The sequence below is a fragment of the Pan troglodytes genome, chromosome 3 (assembly GCF_028858775.2).
Source record: "Pan troglodytes isolate AG18354 chromosome 3, NHGRI_mPanTro3-v2.0_pri, whole genome shotgun sequence".
Lineage (NCBI taxonomy): Eukaryota > Metazoa > Chordata > Mammalia > Primates > Hominidae > Pan > Pan troglodytes.
In genome coordinates this window covers 86,947,651-86,965,637 of record NC_072401.2, presented here as the reverse complement: position 1 = coordinate 86,965,637, position 17,987 = coordinate 86,947,651, and the positions used below count along the sequence as shown (strand labels likewise).

Sequence of the window (17,987 nt, the reverse complement as noted above, 5' to 3'; positions counted from 1 at the left end):
TACAGCCATTCTCAAGCTTCAGGAGGGTGTGGTGTGCACCAGTCCATGACATGATGAGGAATATTTTAAGGTTATGTGTGAAGGAGTATACAGTCATACTACCTATACATAAGCAAGAAAATGAGTTCTTCATTGGAAAAATATTAACCAACAGGTGAGATGCTAAAACTGCCCCAGTAAGAACAGAGAAGGTGGACATTCTGGGGGAGCCAGGGACAAGTGGTTAAAAGAGATTTTCCTGTCCCAAAATCTTCTTCCAAATTCTTGCTAATGTTTATTTCTAAACATTTATTCAGGAATTGGGAAGCCCTCTCTAACTCTTGTGTCTTTGATGAGGTTATAAAGATATTGATTATCTGATAAAACGTAGATTATTCCTGTCCAGGCATATATTATCTGATAAAACGTAGATTATTCCTGTCCAGGCACATAAACAAAGTCCCTGTTTTATCATTTCTGATCAATTCTGGAAGACAAGCTGTCTTTCTGTCTGGTCTTTATATTCATCACTATTTTTTAATCAATTTGCATGTATACAATTCTACTTATAAATTCCATGAAGTTTCTATTGTCAGCCCTTGGTCATTTTTGTTTCTTCCTTGAAGGCTCAGGGTCAAATCTTCCATAATTGCACTTCAAGTTCTCTCAATTTAGTCCTGCCATTCCTGTTGCAGGGATGAAGCAGAACTTTCGTTCTAATTACTTCTTATTTTAATAACTTCAACCATCTTTGCAGAAGATTTGCCTCCTTCACTGGCATATATTTCAATCTATCACTATCCTTGCCTTAATCTTCACCTCTTAAACTACTTTTAAACTTCAAGGAGGTCACTTGACTATTTTCTGTCTCATTCAATACGCACTTTTTTCCTTTCTTAAAAAACAGGCCCCTGTCTCTACAATACGTCTGGACACTTCCTTTGCTCTATGGGGCATTCCATGACCATAACCACTTATTGCAGAAAACACTCTCCCCTCAGGTGTGTGCCCGTGTGTCTGCAGACTGGACCATGCCTGATGCCTCCAATTTGCTATGCCCTGCAGAGCAGGAACTTTCATCTCCTTTCTTTCGCAGTACCCGACCTACTATCATGAGCCAAGAACTCCACTCTAACTGAACAATTAATGCTGTAAGATAATTTAGATAATAAGTATGCTTAGCTAGACCACCCTAAATAATCTTTTTCATCTCCTGGCATTTAAACTGCTTAAATCTACACAACTTGCTGTTTCATCACTGCCTATTTATTCTTTGACCAAACACCTTAATTTATAAAGTTAAATGGGACCTTAAAACAAACATTCCAACACACACACACGCCCCCCTCCCCCCCCGCAACAAGCGTGCACACACAAATCTAGAATTCATTGCACAACAAATTACTTAGGGCCCTTAGGTATTTTTTTCTTTCCTCTCAAATTCATGCTTTCTATGAAGTTTGAAAAATTCCCTCTAAAATGCTTCAAGGTTATTAGCAACCTACCATTGATAATATAAAAAATACAAGTAGCTATTTCCCCTTTTGTGTACATTAATGCCTAAGTGAGAAATGTGTGTACACTAGAACATGGTTTCTGATTCCTTTTGCATATGTTGTTTATAAGTCTGACCGAAGTCAATGACAAATTGCCCACTGAACTGACTATAATGCCTATATTTTTATGATTTCAGAATGCATCGGAAAGTGCTTTACTAATGCTAATTGAAGACTAATTGTAACAATTCATTAAAACAGAAATGAAAACAGACTTATCATATGCCTAAGGGAAAAAATGCCACAACTATTGTTAGATGAGGAAAATTAAGTTTTATTAAAACAACCATAATTTTTATAGAGAAGTCTTAACATTTCTGGAGAAATAAAATGATTAAAATTCTACACTTCATCTTTAAAATGAGGATGCTGGGCTGGATTATTTCCAACTATGGTCTCTTCTAGCACTCTGAAATCTATCATCTCTGTAATTCCATAAGTGTAGGGACATCAGATACCCTTACTACTCAGTACAATGTCTGGCATGCAGTGAAGCTCAATCAATGTTTGATGAAGTAATCAATTTTGCAATAGGTTTCATACTAAGTGTCTAAAAGTGAACACGATCTCCCTCTGAAACATGATCTTCCCCCAAACCTGATCTTAGTAAATGACACCATGATACACCCAGTTGCAAAGAAAAATATACAGAAAACTGATCATTTGATTCATAACTCTTCCTCACCCCGGATATCAAATCAATCAGTAAATTCAGAATACCTCTAAAAAATAGTTCAAATCCATCCTTTTGGCTTCATCTCTATTGCCACCTTACGGTGCAGTCCACTATTATCTTTTGAGGAGATGATTCTAATAGCCTTCCAAGGAGTCTCACTGCTTCCATTTTTAGCCATAAACACAAACACACAGGTACATGCTCACACATATTTCATTCTCTAAAACGCAGCCAAAGCGAGCTTTTAAAGATTCAAATCAGATAAGGACTCTCAACATTTGAAAATGCTGTTGGCTTCCCACTGTACTTATTTCAAAATCCAGAGTCTTACCATGGCCTATAAGGCTCTGAATCATCTGGCACCTCTTTACCTCTCTAACCTAATCTCATGCCACCTTCTCCCCATCCCTCCCCATACCATACACATACATACTTAACCACTCTTGTCTCCTTTCAGTTCTGGAAACAGCCAAGCTCCTTTATCCCTTGCTGATTTCTGCCTAGAAAACTCTGTCTTGGGCTCTTTTCATGCTCAACTCCTTTTTATCTAAGTTTTGGCTTAAAATCTGTCTCCTCCAAAAACCTTCACTCATCACCCTGTGAATTAGGTAACCTCTTTTTATTCTCTATCGCTGAACTGTGTCCTTTGTCTCCCTGACACTTCTCTAAATTGCTATTTCTTTAGTTGTTTATTGTCTATCACCCCACCAGGAGACCATAAGCTTCACGAGGTCAAGGACATGGCTTTCCTTGCTGTGCATACCCAGTGATACCCAGTGCCTTTAATAGTGCTTACCTGGTACTCAATAAACCTGTTGAATCAACAGATGGAGCTCTGCAATAATCACAAAAGAATCTCTACAAAGAATATTTTAGAGGCTTCTTTTTCATTGCATTTAATGCCTTAAAGAAGAATGTGTACGCTAAGAACTTGACTTTTTTCCTTTGACATAGAAGACTTCAATTAGCATGAAAATTGTTCTTAAACACAATGTCAAAATCATTACACTTGAAAGAACCTGAAACTGCCCTTATGAAAAAAAATTCAGAATTTATACTTTTTAGTCTTGGCAGGAAATACACATAACCAATTGTGGTTTAACACTAAGTACAGTTTATTCACTCAAATTCTCAGAGAATGATTTCACTGAATCTCCGCTGGGAAAATACTTTCACTGAAGTCAGGCCATGGTAGCTGGGTGGTATGTGAGATTACAAAATAGAGCTATCACCTTGGTTAGAAAACCAACATAACAATGAACAAAGTAATAATCTAAATAAACAGTTATTCCAAACTAAAACAAAAACAGAACTGAGAAATTAACCTGTGCCTTTGTATCAATCTTAAGACAAAAACCTTACTGATGGCTACTGTACCACGCCATAGCTAGACAGTTCTCAGCATTTGATGGGCTTGTAGCTTTTGAATTGTTTTCCAGAAGAGGAAACTGGTTTCAACAACTGTTTGTATGGTTCTTTGTTGCAACCAGATGGGCCAAGAACACAACAGTATGCCATGGTGCAATCAGAGACGAAATTCATGCTCCTGAAAAACTCTTCTAAGAGACAAACCGTACACACATAGATATTTAGATGTGTGACTTCATTTCAACAAAGAATATATAAGCATGTGTATAAACAAGGATGTAAATAAAGAGGATGCCACATACCACAGAGTTGCAATGTATTTGAAATTACAATACCTTACTATACATGTTCAGCAAACATGAGAGAATGAAATAGTAGGAGAGAGCTAGAGAAAAGGAAAGAGGGAGAGGGAGCAACTTAAATAACACAGGCAATTCCACCACAATGCATCCACTCAGTGAATGCATGCTCCCAGGGCAAGAGTGAAGGGGACCAAATACATCTCCATGCTTTCAATCAGTGTCAGTTTCCTTGGCGTCTGGTGGGGTGAGTGAGTATTTCACTGTATAAATGTGTTCCCAGAATTTGAGTGCACATGATTTCCTACCTCATGTCCCCTCAATCAGTCAAAGAAACAGTGATCTGTCCTATTGCTGGGGAAGAAAACAAAACAAAACTGGCAATGTTGGTAAAATACTACAACCTATGAGAGATTTGTGGGACTTTGAGAAGAAATTTGGTCACAACCAATTGTCACCATTTGTGTTGACTTTAGAACATAAATCCTTTTCAAGATGTGATTCCACTGTACACAGTATATAACTGCAGAGAGCCAATATTTACCTAAATTCTTCTTTTTCTTATTTTAAACAAAATAGTTTATTTTATAGGTATTGCTAATAGGCTGGTTTGTCAAGCGGCAGGATATTATATTGAGCTGTATGTCTACGTGCTAGATATACCCTTTCTGTACATGACTGTTCACACTACAAAAACTTACAAAAGAAATGAGACAGCATGCGCATGTGTTTATAGGTATACATGCAAGTGCACATATGTGTATGGGTGTGTGTATGTGTGGGTGTATGGTGGGTGTGGGTAACGTTCTACCTAGAGCAGGGGTCCCCAACCCCCTCGGCCACAGACCAGTACCAGTCTGTGGCCAGTTAGGAACGGGGCCACACAGCAGGAGGTGAGCTGTAGGCAAGCGAGCATTATTGCCTGAGCCTCATCTCCTGTCAGATCAGCAGTGGCATTAGATTCTCATAGGAGCTCAAACCCTATTGTGAACTGCCCAGCAAGGGATCTAGGTCATGCACTCCTTATGAGAATCTAACTAATGTCTGATGATCTGAAGTGTAACAGTTTCATCCCCAAACCATCTCCCCCTCACCCCGTGAAACTGGTCCCTGGTGTTAAAAAGGTTGTGGACCACTGCTCTAGAAAACAAAATCTTTTTTTTTTAATTTTTTTTTATTATTATACTTTAAGTTCTAGGATACATGTGCACAACATGCAGGTTTGTTACATATGTATACATGTGCCATGTTGGTGTGCTGCACCCATTAACTCGTCATTTACATTAGGTATTTCTCCTAATGCTATCCCTCTCCCATCCCCCTACCCCATGACAGGCCCCGGTGTGTGATGTTCCCCTTCCTGTGTCCAAGTGTTCTCATTGTTCAATTCCCACCTATGAGCGAGAACATACAGTGCTTGTTTTTTTTGTCCTTGCAGCCATAAAAAATGATGAGTTCATGTCCTTTTTAGGGACATGGATGAAGCTGGAAACCATCATTCTCAGCAAACTATCGCAAGAACAACATCTTTAAAGACAAAATATTTGTTGGTATTCTTTTCTCATTTTTTAAATACTCAGTGCCATGGCACTGGAAGTCATGTACGCATATGCCTGCAGATCTGACATTCTTTGATGAAGCAAAGGACATAAGAGTGTTGCCATCCAGTGTTTACTAAAAAACCTGATTGTGCTATTATTAAAGTCAATCAGTGGAGTGATAGATTTATTTTTATCATTTCTCAGAACATTTCCTCAATAACTGTAGCTGTGTACCTGATTTAGAACCTGGAACTCTTTTAGTGTCCTAAATATTTAAATAATTTCAGGATAAAATGACATAACAAGCATTTTTCTCATGTAAAGTCAGTCACCCTTTACTTGATTTAACGTGTTCAGCTCTCTACATTGGCTCAGCTGTGAATGTTGAATGTGAAAGTTGAATCCTACCAAATCTCTCCTTTGTCCATTTTCCAACTCCATCTAGATTTTCCCTGGATGCAATGAATGCCATCCTTCCTAATCCTCACTACCTATAGCAGAAGTTAGTGCCCCACAAAGAATCCTCTTACTTGTTGTTACGGACTGAATGTTTTGTGCCCTCCAAATTCATATGTTGAAGTCCCAACACCCAGTGTGATGGTATTTGGATATAGGGCCCTTAGGAGGTAATTAGGATTTGATGAGGTCATGAGGATGGGGTGCTGATCCAATGGGATTAGTGCCCTTATAAGAAGAGACACCAGAAAATTTGTGGTCTCTTTTTCTGCATCCACACAAAGAAGAGCTCATGTGAGCACACAGCAATATGGTGGTCGCCTACAAGCCAAGAAAAGAGGCTTCAGAACAAAACCTACCTTACCAGCACCTTGATCTTAGACTTCCCTGCCTCCAGAACTGTCAGAAATGAACTTCTGTTGTTTAAGCCACACAGTCTATGGTATCTTGCTATGGAAGCCTGAGAAGAATAAGATACCTGCCGTTGTGCCCACTCCACCACAGGGTCTGAATGTTGGCTGGTCACCACAAACCTTAGCCAATGACTAACTAGAAAGGGAGTAACAAAGGCAGCCTTCTTGACTCATAGGGAACTTTGTATTTCAGTCTGTGCTCCAGAGCTTCTGCATGAGATTAGGTCAAAGCCAGTTTATACTGAACTTGATTCCCTGTCCCATCCTGCTTCCCTCACTTCCCTTCTCCTGAGTGCATTCCATAATAAATTACTTGAGCAACAATTCTCACCTCAAGCTCTGCTCTAGGAACTCTGGCCTTAGACTCTTCCAAGCTGCAGATGCTTCAACTTTTTGTCACCCTCACTACCCTTCCTAACCTCACCTACGGTAACAATGATAGTTCAACATTGAACTTAGTGTCATTCTTTCTTGCTAAATGTGGCAAAGCCTATTGTTGCCTTCAAGTTTCTGCCCACTTTCCTTGTCCCAATCACGCCATTCCTGATATTCTGCATCACAGGTCTGGGGAAGCCAGGAACACAATTAGGATGAATTTGTCAGTACCACCTCCTAGTTTATGGATGGTTGGCTGAAAGTAAGAGTGTGGTAGGAGGATACTATTAGGGAGTATAAGTATAAATGGGAGGAATGCAAGTGGAATATGGAAGCACAGGTGGTGGTAGAGAGAAGGGGCAAGAGTCAAGGACAAACATTTTCATTTCCATCATAAAAGTCTAAATCTCCATGTTCTACCCTGTGTCAGACATAAAATTATGTAGCTATGTGGCTCAACCTTGAATAAAATCTTGTTCATACACACAGACAGACACACGTACACACACACACACAAATTCACATAAAACTAAGTGTACTGAGAATGAGCAATACCTTTAGAACTCATGGAGTGCCTACTCTGTAGAAGACACAGTGCAAATCCAGTGTCTTTCCTTGATTACTATCATAGTAATCACATCGCTTTCCTTGATTACTATCATAGCCTTCTATTTAATCTAATCTCTGATTTCATTCCTAGCACAGTGATATGATGGATTCTTTCCATAGCATTAGCATTTTCTTTTAGAAAGCAAATCAAGTCATGTTACCACCATTCTAAAACTATCTAATAGTTAAACACTTCCACTCAGAGTTAAATCCAAATTCTTTGTCACGGCCTATATGGCCCCTAACAATCCCTGCCTACCTTTCCTTGAACACTTCCCTCACATCTTTGAACAGCTAATTTCTCACCATTCAATTCTCAGTTCAAATGTTGCCTTATTATAGATGCCCGCCTCGGCCTCCCTTACTAGAACCATCCTTCATCCCTCACCACATTCTATCATATTTCCTTATTTTATTTTTTCCACAGCACACAAGAATCCCTTTTGTATTCGGTTTTCCTTGTCATTTCTCTGTCTCCCCTTTGGCACATGAACACCTTGAGGATGGAGGCCTTCTAACCAGTGTATTGAGCAGAGGTAGCAGAGAGTGGCCATTAAACACACAGTTGTGTCGAATGCATGAACACCTCCTAAGGCATAAAACTACCAAAAAGCATAAAACTATAAAATGGTAAAAAAAATATACCAGATAGCTAAAGATTCATACAAGAGCTAGGATGCAGAGAAGGACATATAGAAGGTTTTGCAAACATGTGCATTTACCAAAAACTACATAACGAAAAATATTTAAATAATTAGATCTTAGTGACTTACAATAAGGGGGAAAAAGTAACTGCTAACTAAAGAAAACAGATGAGTTTTCTCAGTTCACTTTCTGTCCCCTCACTCTCCATCATACCACCTTTTTCTTGAAGAATAAATCAAAATGTGGAGCTGACAAGGGAATCAATCCTCTAGGTCCAAAATAACAAAGGATGTAATAGAGATTGTTTTAGCTCTGATACAAATTCCAGGAGCCTAAATATGTTTATGGGAAGCAATTGGATTTCTTAAAGTAGCTGGAAGGGCTTAGGACTTTCACCTGTGGTTTTCCCACTGCCTGGACATCATGGTTAACTTCTATTTATCCTTCAGGTCTTCTACAAAGGCTTCCCTGGTGACACCACCACCCCGCTCTGAAAGTTCCCCTTGCATGATACCATCCTGGACATGACCCTTATCACATGTAGACCTTGTTTTTATTACTTCTCAGTGTTCTACACCACAATAGACTCCCTGGAACCCACCAGATGAACTAGAATATAGTGAATGCTCAAATAATTGTTAAATAAATGGCAAACTGATGAATAAATGAATGAATGCTTCAATCCATCTTTGTGTTTCAGTCAGTCTTTGGGGTCTACATTAAAATTGACACCAAAGCCCTCAAAGATCCCAAGTAATGTACAAAAATCATAAAACATTTGCCGTTGTTACTAGACACAAATGCAAGGACATCATGACAAATTCTCTCTTTTAAACCTAACCCAAATTTAGTGGCTTAAAGCTAAACTGAACTTCAAAAATGATTGAACCAAGTGGATTGCCATTTGTCTCACTGGATGCTACTCTTAATCATGATTTGAGTTAAAAATAAACATTTCTTCTTGAAAATGAAAAGTATAAGCATGAAAAGAACAATGGGAATTAAATGAAGCACAACAGCCACGAATATAAAGTCAAAAATAGTCACCAGAAGGGCATACCTGGGGGAACTTACGTACAGTTATTTTCATGAAGAAACACTACAAAATCCTGTTGCTTGATTAAATTGTTCAAAACATCACAGAATAGACAATAGCAAAAAATGATGTGTATATTGGGATGGATCAGGAACATCAATCTCCATATTATATTTTAAGCTTCAACGTTTCCGTATTCATTTGCTAAGAAATCAAAATGACTTACTGAAATGAACCATAAAAAAGGAAATTTCTCCTAAGAATTTAGCTTTTGTTGTCTACTTAATGCCTCGTACATTGTAGAGAGAATCTTTTCCCTCTTAAGATGGCTTTAATTCAACTAGAGAGAAAATTATATATATTAATTTTAATATATGTATAATACTTTAATATATACTTAGAACTGCCCTTCACCACCACAGTGATATCTGAAGGACAAATAAAAAAGACAACCACTGGAATTCCCCATGCTGATAATCTGAGTAGAAACAAAAATCAAATCAAAACATATACTTTACCATTGATTGGGATTAAGAAAGAACTGCTGCTTGTGAAGCCCAAGGCAGACATTATTAATTAATCACCTGTGTTCACCCCCAGATGCCATCTCAATCCAGTACTCTAGGCAGTCACAACCAATCAATCATATATGGAAAGGTAAGAAAAACTCTTTGCTAATTCAATTCTGTAGACAAACTAAGAACTGAAGATATCCCTTAAATATCAAATAGAAACTCCAGTGCTTTTCCAAAAGCAATGGCATCTGAAACGGGAAAAGATGAGAAATTCAACTTATTTTAATGGAAAGTGAAGACGGCAACTATCATTTCATCATATGGCCACAGAGAAACAAAGAAAACAAGCCTGAAGCAGGGAAGATGAAAAGGAGTTGGATGTCTCTTATTTTATATTTATTAATTGAATCTGTGACTAGACCCCTCAAAATAGGATCAGAAACATGATGTTATAAACATCTCAATTTTTAAGCTTTTGTGTGTACTCCACTCCCTCGCCCATAGTTTATTAATATGATTTTGTTTTGAAAAACTGTCACAAAGAAAAGAAATTTGGGGAGGCCCAGAAGGCTTCTGAAGATGTTGGTCCAAATATACAAAATGCCAATTAGACAGGAGGAAAATGTTCAAGAGGTCTATTGTATAACATGACTATAACAATGTATTGTGTTCTTAAACATTGCTAAGAGTAGATCTCAAGTGTTCTCATCACAAAAAATAAGGATGTGAGGTAATGTTTATGTTAATTTGTTCAATTTAGCCATTCCAGAATGTATGTGTATTTCCAAACATGATGTTGTACATGACCAATGTATATAATGTTTATTTGTCAATTAAAATTAACTCATTTATTAATTTTTAAGAGGTTTTCCACACCTAAATCTGAAAAGTAATAGGATTATAATACCCAAGGGATGGGAGAGCAACGGCAGTAATGAAGGAGAGCTTTATGCACATAGCAGAGAGAATTGAGAGAGGAAAGCTGAAGCCCGTATGACACTGAGAAAGTCAGCTGGGTCCTTTCCTCATTATGGGGAAATAACTGCTGTGCCTATAATTTATAGAGCCCCTCCAGCACTTTCCCTGATGTCTATAATTTTTAAGCTAAGATGAAAGCTTTCCTGAAACACTACTTTTAATATCAGGTTCCTTTAGTGAGTCTGACCTAGGAGAATCAAATGTTGTTGATTGCATTATCATTTCAAGCCCCTCAGTGGGGCCAGCTATTTATTCAACTACACTTCAAAGAAAATATTTTACAAGTGGGTAACTTTGATGGAGATAGTCATTTGTCTACAATGAACTCTCCAATTTTCTCCTTCAAATGAAAACCCCGAGGTACTTAATGATTTCCAATAAGGACCACTCATTTTTGTCAATTAATCCTGTGGGTGGAACATCGTCAGGCTTGCTCTAAAGCCCAGCAAAATGATTAGGCTTTCTAAGTATATAAATCTTGTCCTAATCACTAAACCACAGTTGCTCTCCCAGTGGTTTCTTATATGGAGGTATGGACAACACAACTTTTTTTTTTTTAGAATCTGAGGAAGGTAGGGAAAAACTTTTGTCAAAGTGAAAATAATAGCATCATTCATATTATGGTAGACTTTGATGTGTTAAACTGTGATCTTTGATGAAGTACTGCTATTCACATATAATTTGAACATATTTTAGCACTTCAAAATATCTGATTATTTCACACTTTAGTTTTAGATATGCTAAACAGAAATCTAGCTTTACTGCACCTGAATACATTTAATTAGCAGTTTAGAGAAAGAGAAATAAATCTTCTACATAAAAAATAATTTTTTAAAATTAAGAAGTTTGGTGGCACATATGTTATTTGAAGTATCCAAGAGCCTGTCTCTGAGGACTCTCCTCTCCCTCATCCCATGTTTTTCTCGTTGATGCCACCATCCCTTTGCTAAAGGGATGGGCTTGAACTTAGTTGCTCATAGAACCTGAGCTCCCTAGCAACAGTGACTGGCCCAGGAAATGGACATGTGACTCAGACAGTGCCAAGTAGAGTCTTCCCTTAGGATAGGGAAGACACTGAAAGGATGAGCATCTGAGGTTGGCGGCATTCATCTTCCCTTTTAGCAAAGCCATTTGTAAAATGACGCTATGCAGAGACAAGCTGGTGTGAGAGAGGAATGGAGAGAGAACCCAAATACATTTGTAACCTGAGGAAAGGGAATGATTCACTTAGAAAGGATAAAGTAATAGCATAAAAATTATAATGTACACTTCATTAAAGATAAAAAATATGTGCTCATCAAAAGACATCACTAAGAATATGTAGTCTTCTGTGACCAGAGGAATTGGGAGATCCACAGGGAAATGCCAGGATACCTGGAAGCTAGGAAATGATTACAGAAATATTTCTACATGGAGGCCAAGACGGCTGACTAGCAGCAGCCAGTGTGCACTGCTTTCACGGAGAGAATAAAGAGTGGTGGGTTGACACTAGCTCTTCAACCGGAACATCCAGGTGAGCACATTGGGATTCATCAGGGAAACAGCATGACCCACAGAGAACAGAGAAGAGTGAGACAGGAAAACTGCCCACCTGGAGTGGCCCAGAGCCAGGGGAGTCACCACACTGGGGAAACAGTGAGTAAGTGAGAGTCCTCAGGGACCCACACTTCTACCACTTCTGCTCAGGAAATCCCCGCAAACTCCCCTGCTGCGGCCTCCAGACCAACACAGACAACTACGTGGGAGTCTGGGCAGAGCCCTGCTCAGTCACACATGGAGTCCTGGGAGCCTTGGATCCTCAGGCACCCTGGCACCAGTGGCTGCAGGTCCAGCAATGGGGAAGGTCAGCCTCCCTCACATGCCTACAGGAAAGGAACCAAATCCACAGAGCTGAGCAGTGATAGACTGCAAGCCGTGCCTCCACTGCACCTTGCAGGATAAGGCCCATTGGCCTGGGGTGCTGGTGAGGCCACCCCAGCCCCACCTGAGTTCTTGGGCAGGGAGCAGCTCTGCAATTCCCTGGGACAGAGCTCCCAGAGGGAGAGGTAGCCTGCCATTTTTGTTTCTCTGCAACCTACCCTCCTGTTGCTCTCAGGCTCCAGAGGGTGTGCAGTGACTGGGGACTCTCCCAGACCCCCGGCAGAGCTGCCTTATGGAAAAGGGACAAGACTGTGTTCCACATAGGTCTCCACCTCTGCTACTGCTCACTGGACAGGGCCTCCAAACCTGGGACTTTAGTGACCCCCGCCTGGGCTCTCAGAATGGTAGCAGCTCTACACTTTCCTGGGATAGAGCTCCTAGAGGGAGGCAGGGCACCATTTTTGCTGTCCTGCAGCCCTTGCTCCTATTGCCCTCAGGCTCAGGAGGGAGTGGAGTGGTTGGGGACCTATGGAGATGCCCAGCACAGTGCAGCCACCTTACAGAAAAGCAGCCAGACTGTTTTCCACATGCGTCCCCACCTCCCCTACCCTTCACTCGGCAGTGCCTGTTGACCTGGGCCCCCAATATGATTAACCTGCCCCCACCTGAACACTTTAGTCAGTGGTGGCTCTGCATTTCTCTGAGGAGGAAATCCCAGAGACAACCCAGAGCATGTATGACATTGCAGTTGCAGCAGTACTGCCCTGACTGTCCTCAGGCTGGGGAAGGAACAAAGGGCCTGGTTGCTATGCTGAAACCTCCAGCAAGCTGCAGCTATCATATGGAGAGGAGCCCAGTCTCTTTCCAGCAAGCTCCCACACCCCACTCTTCACCAGGCAGGGCTCTTGCCTCAAGATCACTGAAGAGCTCCTCCACCCGCAACTGAGAATTCCCATTGCTAATGGCTCTGTGTTTCCCTGGGGAGGTGATCCCAGAGGCAACCAACAGCCTCTCTGTACCTGATGCCCTCAGTCTGGGGAAGAAATAAAGAACCTGAGGGTTTTACTCATACTTCTAGCACACCACAGTTATTATATAGACAGAAGCTCAGGCTCTCCTCTCTGTGAGCCCTCAATCCCCCACTCTTCACCCAGTCGGGCCCCAAGCTTGGGCCAGCAGTTGCAGTCACCCCCACCCACCAGCTGAACATTCCCAGTAGCAGTTGCTCTGTGTTTCTCTTGAGATGAAGCTTCCGGAGGCAACCAAAAGCCCCCCTGCCACTGCCATTGCAGTGGTACTGTCCTTGCTGCCCTCAGACTGGAAAAGAAGCAAAGACTCTCAGTGATTTAACCACACCTCCTTTAGGACAGCCCCTGCTGTCCTAAAAAGAAGAAGCCAGTCAGTTTCCCCCATGAGCCACCTGGCCTCTCTGCTCATCAATATGCAGGGCCCCCTGGCTTGAGTCCACAATGCAGCCACCCCACCCCAGGCTGATAGCCCCAACTGGGAGTGGCTCTGCCATTTTCTGATATGGAAACCTGAGAGACAAGTGAAAGGCCCTCTTCCACATGTCCCTACCCATGGCAAGGTCCCTTCTCCTGCTGCCTCCCAGCTAGAAAGGAACATAAAGCCTGAGCTCACCCAGGGCTGCAGTGTGCAGCCAAGAAGTGCCAAGCCAAGAGCTATAGCCAGGACTTGAGTGGGAGAGGATTCCACACTCTTAGAGCACAGAGAGGGAGCATATCGCAGTCATGAGGAAATACAAAGCAGTGAAGTGACTAAGCAAGAGCCTACCTACTGGTCATTATGCTTAAGCACCACCTACTTGATCACAACCCAAACTTCAACAACAAAAATACTTTGCTAATATAGGCCACCTCCTGCCCACACTGTGAAACCAAGGACAAGAACTCAGTCACAAATAAAGTTCCTGCACAAAGCCTCAACCCTCCGAAAACATCCTGAAAAGAAGTCAACTGACTGTACTCAAACTAAAGCACATGGTGGGGAATGGCAGCTGCATTGAATCACCCCACACAGATGAGAAAGAATCAGCACAAGAACTCTGGCAACTCAAAAAGCCAGAGTGTCTGATTTCCTCAAAAACTGCACTAGTTTCACAGCAGGAATTCTTAACCAGGATGAAAAGACTGAAATGAAAGAAATACAAATCAGAATATGGATAGGAATGAAGAGCATCAAGATTCAGGAGAAAGTCAAAACCCAATCCAAGAATTCTAAGGATTACAATAAAATATGATACAGGAGCAGTTAGATGAAATGGCCACTATAAGAAAGAACTGGCTGGGTGCAGTGGCTCATGCCTGTAATCCCAGCACTTTGGGAGGCTGAGGTGGGCAGATCACGAGGTCAGGAGATTGAGAACATCCTGACTAACAAAGTGAAACCCCATCTCTACTAAAAGTACAAAAAAAAAAAAAAAATCAGCTGGGCGTGATAGCGGGCACCTGTAGTCCCAGCTGAGGCAGGAGAATGGCGTGAACCCGGGAGGCGGAGCTTGCAGTGGACCAAGATTGCACCACTGCACTACAAACACTCCAGCCTGGGTGACAGAGTGAGACTCCATCTAAGAAGAAAAAAAAATAATAATAAAAATAAAAAGAACCAAACTGATCTGATAGAGCTGAAAAACACACTACAATAATTTCATAATGCAATCACAAGCATTAACAGCAGAATAAATCAAGCTGAGGAAAAATCTCACAGCTCAAAGACTGGTTCTATAAACTAACTTGAACAAAAATAAAAAATAAAGAATAAAAACGAGAAATATGGGATTATGTAAAGAGACCAAATCTATAATTCACCAGTGTCCTTGAAAGATATGAGGAGATAACAGGCAATTTGGAAAACATATTTTAAGATATTATGCATGAAAACTTCCTTAACCTCGCTAGAGATGCCAATGTTCAAAATCAGGAAATGCAGAGAATTTCTATGAGATATTACACAAGAAGACCATCCTCAAGATACAGAATCATCAGAGTCTCCCAGGTCAAAATGAAAGAAAAAATGTTAAAGGCAGCTAGAGAGAAGGCATAGGTGACCTAAAAAGTGAAACCCATCAAACTAACAGCAAACCTTTCAGCAGAAACTCCACAAACCAGAAGAGATTGAAGGCTTATATTCAGCATTTTTAAAGAAAAGAATTTGCAACCAAGAATTTTATATCTAGCCAAACTAAGCATCATAAGCAAAGGAGAAGTAAGACAAGCAAACGGTGATGGAATCCATTAACCCTGGACATGCCTTACAAAAGGTTCTGTAAGGAGTGCTAAATATGAACAAGAAAGAATGTTATGCACCACTACAAAAACACACTTAAGTAAACTGACCACTGAGAATATAAGGCAACCACAAAAACAAGTCTACATAATAACCATTTACCAACACCATGACAGGATCAAATCTCCACATACCAATATTAATGCTGAATGTAAATGGGCTCAATGGCACCAATTAAAAGGCACAGAGTAGCAAGCTGGATAAAGAAGCAAGATCCAATGGTATGCTGTCTTCTAGAGACTCATCTCACATGCAATTGAGAGGTGAAGCCAGCTGGGCTTCTGGGTCGGCTGGGGACTTGGACAACTTTTCTGTCTAGCCAAAGGATTGTAAATGCACCAATCAGTGCTCTGTGTCTAGCTAAAGGTTTGTAAATGCACCAATCAGTGCTCTGTGTCTAGCTAATTGGGTAGGGGACTTGGAGAACTTTTCTATCTAGCTAAAGGTTTGTAAACGCACCAATCAGCACTCTGTAAAACAGACCAATCAGCACTCTGTAAAACGGACCAATCAGCATTATGTAAAATGGACCAATCAGCTCTCTGTAAAATGGACAAATCAGCAGGATGTGGGTGGGGCCAAATAAGGGAATAAAAGCAGGCCACCTGAGCCAGCAGTGGCAACCCTCTGCGGGTCCCCTTCCCTGCTGTGTAAGCTTTGTTCTTTCACTCTTCACAATAACTCTTGCTGCTGCTCACTGTTTGGGTCCACACTACCTTTATGAGCTGTAACACTCACCGAGAATGTCTGCAGCTTCACTACTGAAGCCAGCGAGACCACAAACCCACTGGGAGGAATGAACAACTCTGGATGCACCGCCTTTATGAACTGTAATACTCACTGCGAAGGTCTGCAGCTTCACTCCTGAAGCTAGTGAGACAACAAATCCACCGGGAGGAATGAGCAACTCTGGACACACCACCTTTATGAACTGTAACACTCACTGCAAGGGTCTGCGGCTTCATTCTTGAAGTCAGCGAGACCAGTGAGACCAAGAATGCACCAGAAGGAACTAATTCTGGACACACAATGACATCCATAGGCTCAAAGTAAAGGGATAGAGAAAAATCTACCAAGCCGCGGTTGCTATCCTAATTTTAGTAAAACAGACTTTAAACCAAAAAACATTTTTTAAAAAGACAAAGAAGGGACTGACATAATAGTAAAGTATTCAATTCAACAATACCTGACTATCCTAAATATATGTATGCACTTGACACAGGAGCACCAAGACTCATAGAGAAAGTTCTTAGATACCTACAAAGAGAGTAAGATTTCTACACAATAATCACGGGAGATGTCAATACCCCACTGATAGTATTAGACAGATCATAGAGGCACAAAATTAACAAAAATATTCAGGACTTGAACTCAACACTTGACCAAATGGACCTAACAGAAATCTACAGAACTCTCCACTCAAAAACAACAGAATATACATTCTTCTCATCACAACATGGCATGGACTCTACAATCAACCACACAATTGGACATAAAACAATCAACAAATTCAAAAAAACTGAAATCATACCAACCACTCTCTCAGACCACAGCTCAACAAAAATAGAAATCAATACTAAAAAAATCACTCAAAACCATATAATTACATGGAATTTCAACAACCTGCTCCCGAATGACCTTTGGTTAATCAATGAAATTAAGGCAAAAATCATGAAATTCCTTGACTGTAATGAGAACAAAGATACAACATGCCAGAATGTCTAGGAAACAGCTAAAGCAGTGTTAAGAGGAAAGTTTATAGTGCTAAATGCCCACATGGAAAAGTCTGAAAGATCTCAAATTAACCTAACATCATCACCTAGGGGAACTAGAGAAACAAGAGCAAACCAACCCAAAAGCTAGCAGAAGACATGAAATAGCCAAAATCAGAGCTGAACTTAAGGAAATCAAGACTGGAAAAAACATACAAAAGATAAAGATCAATGAATCCATGAGTTTTTAAAATAATAAATAAGGTAGACCATTAGCTAGCATAATAATGAATAAAAGAAAGAAGGTCCAAATAAGCACAATAAGAAATGACAAAGGGACATGACCAATACACCACAGAAATACAAAAAAACCCTCAGAGACTACTATACAAAACTCTGTGCACACAAACTTAAAAACCTATGAGAAATGTATAAATTCTTGAAAACATACAACCTCCCCAGATTGAACTAGGAAGAAACTGAATCCCTGAACAGACCAATAATGAGTTCCAAAATTGAATCGGTAATAAAAAGGCTACAAATAAGAAAGAGCCAGGACCACAGCCAAATTCTACCAGATGTATAAAGAAGAGCTGTTACCATTTCTATTGAAACTATTCCAAAAATTTGAGGAGAAGGAACTCCTCTCCAACTCATTCTATA

At 40.4% G+C, this 17,987-nt stretch overlaps 1 protein-coding gene across 4 annotated transcripts in view; it reads right to left on the bottom strand.

The window, feature by feature from the left end:
• ARHGAP24 (Rho GTPase activating protein 24) overlaps window positions 1-17,987 on the bottom strand; it is an 859,252-nt gene that overhangs the window by 432,390 nt on the left and 408,875 nt on the right. The window lies entirely within an intron of this gene.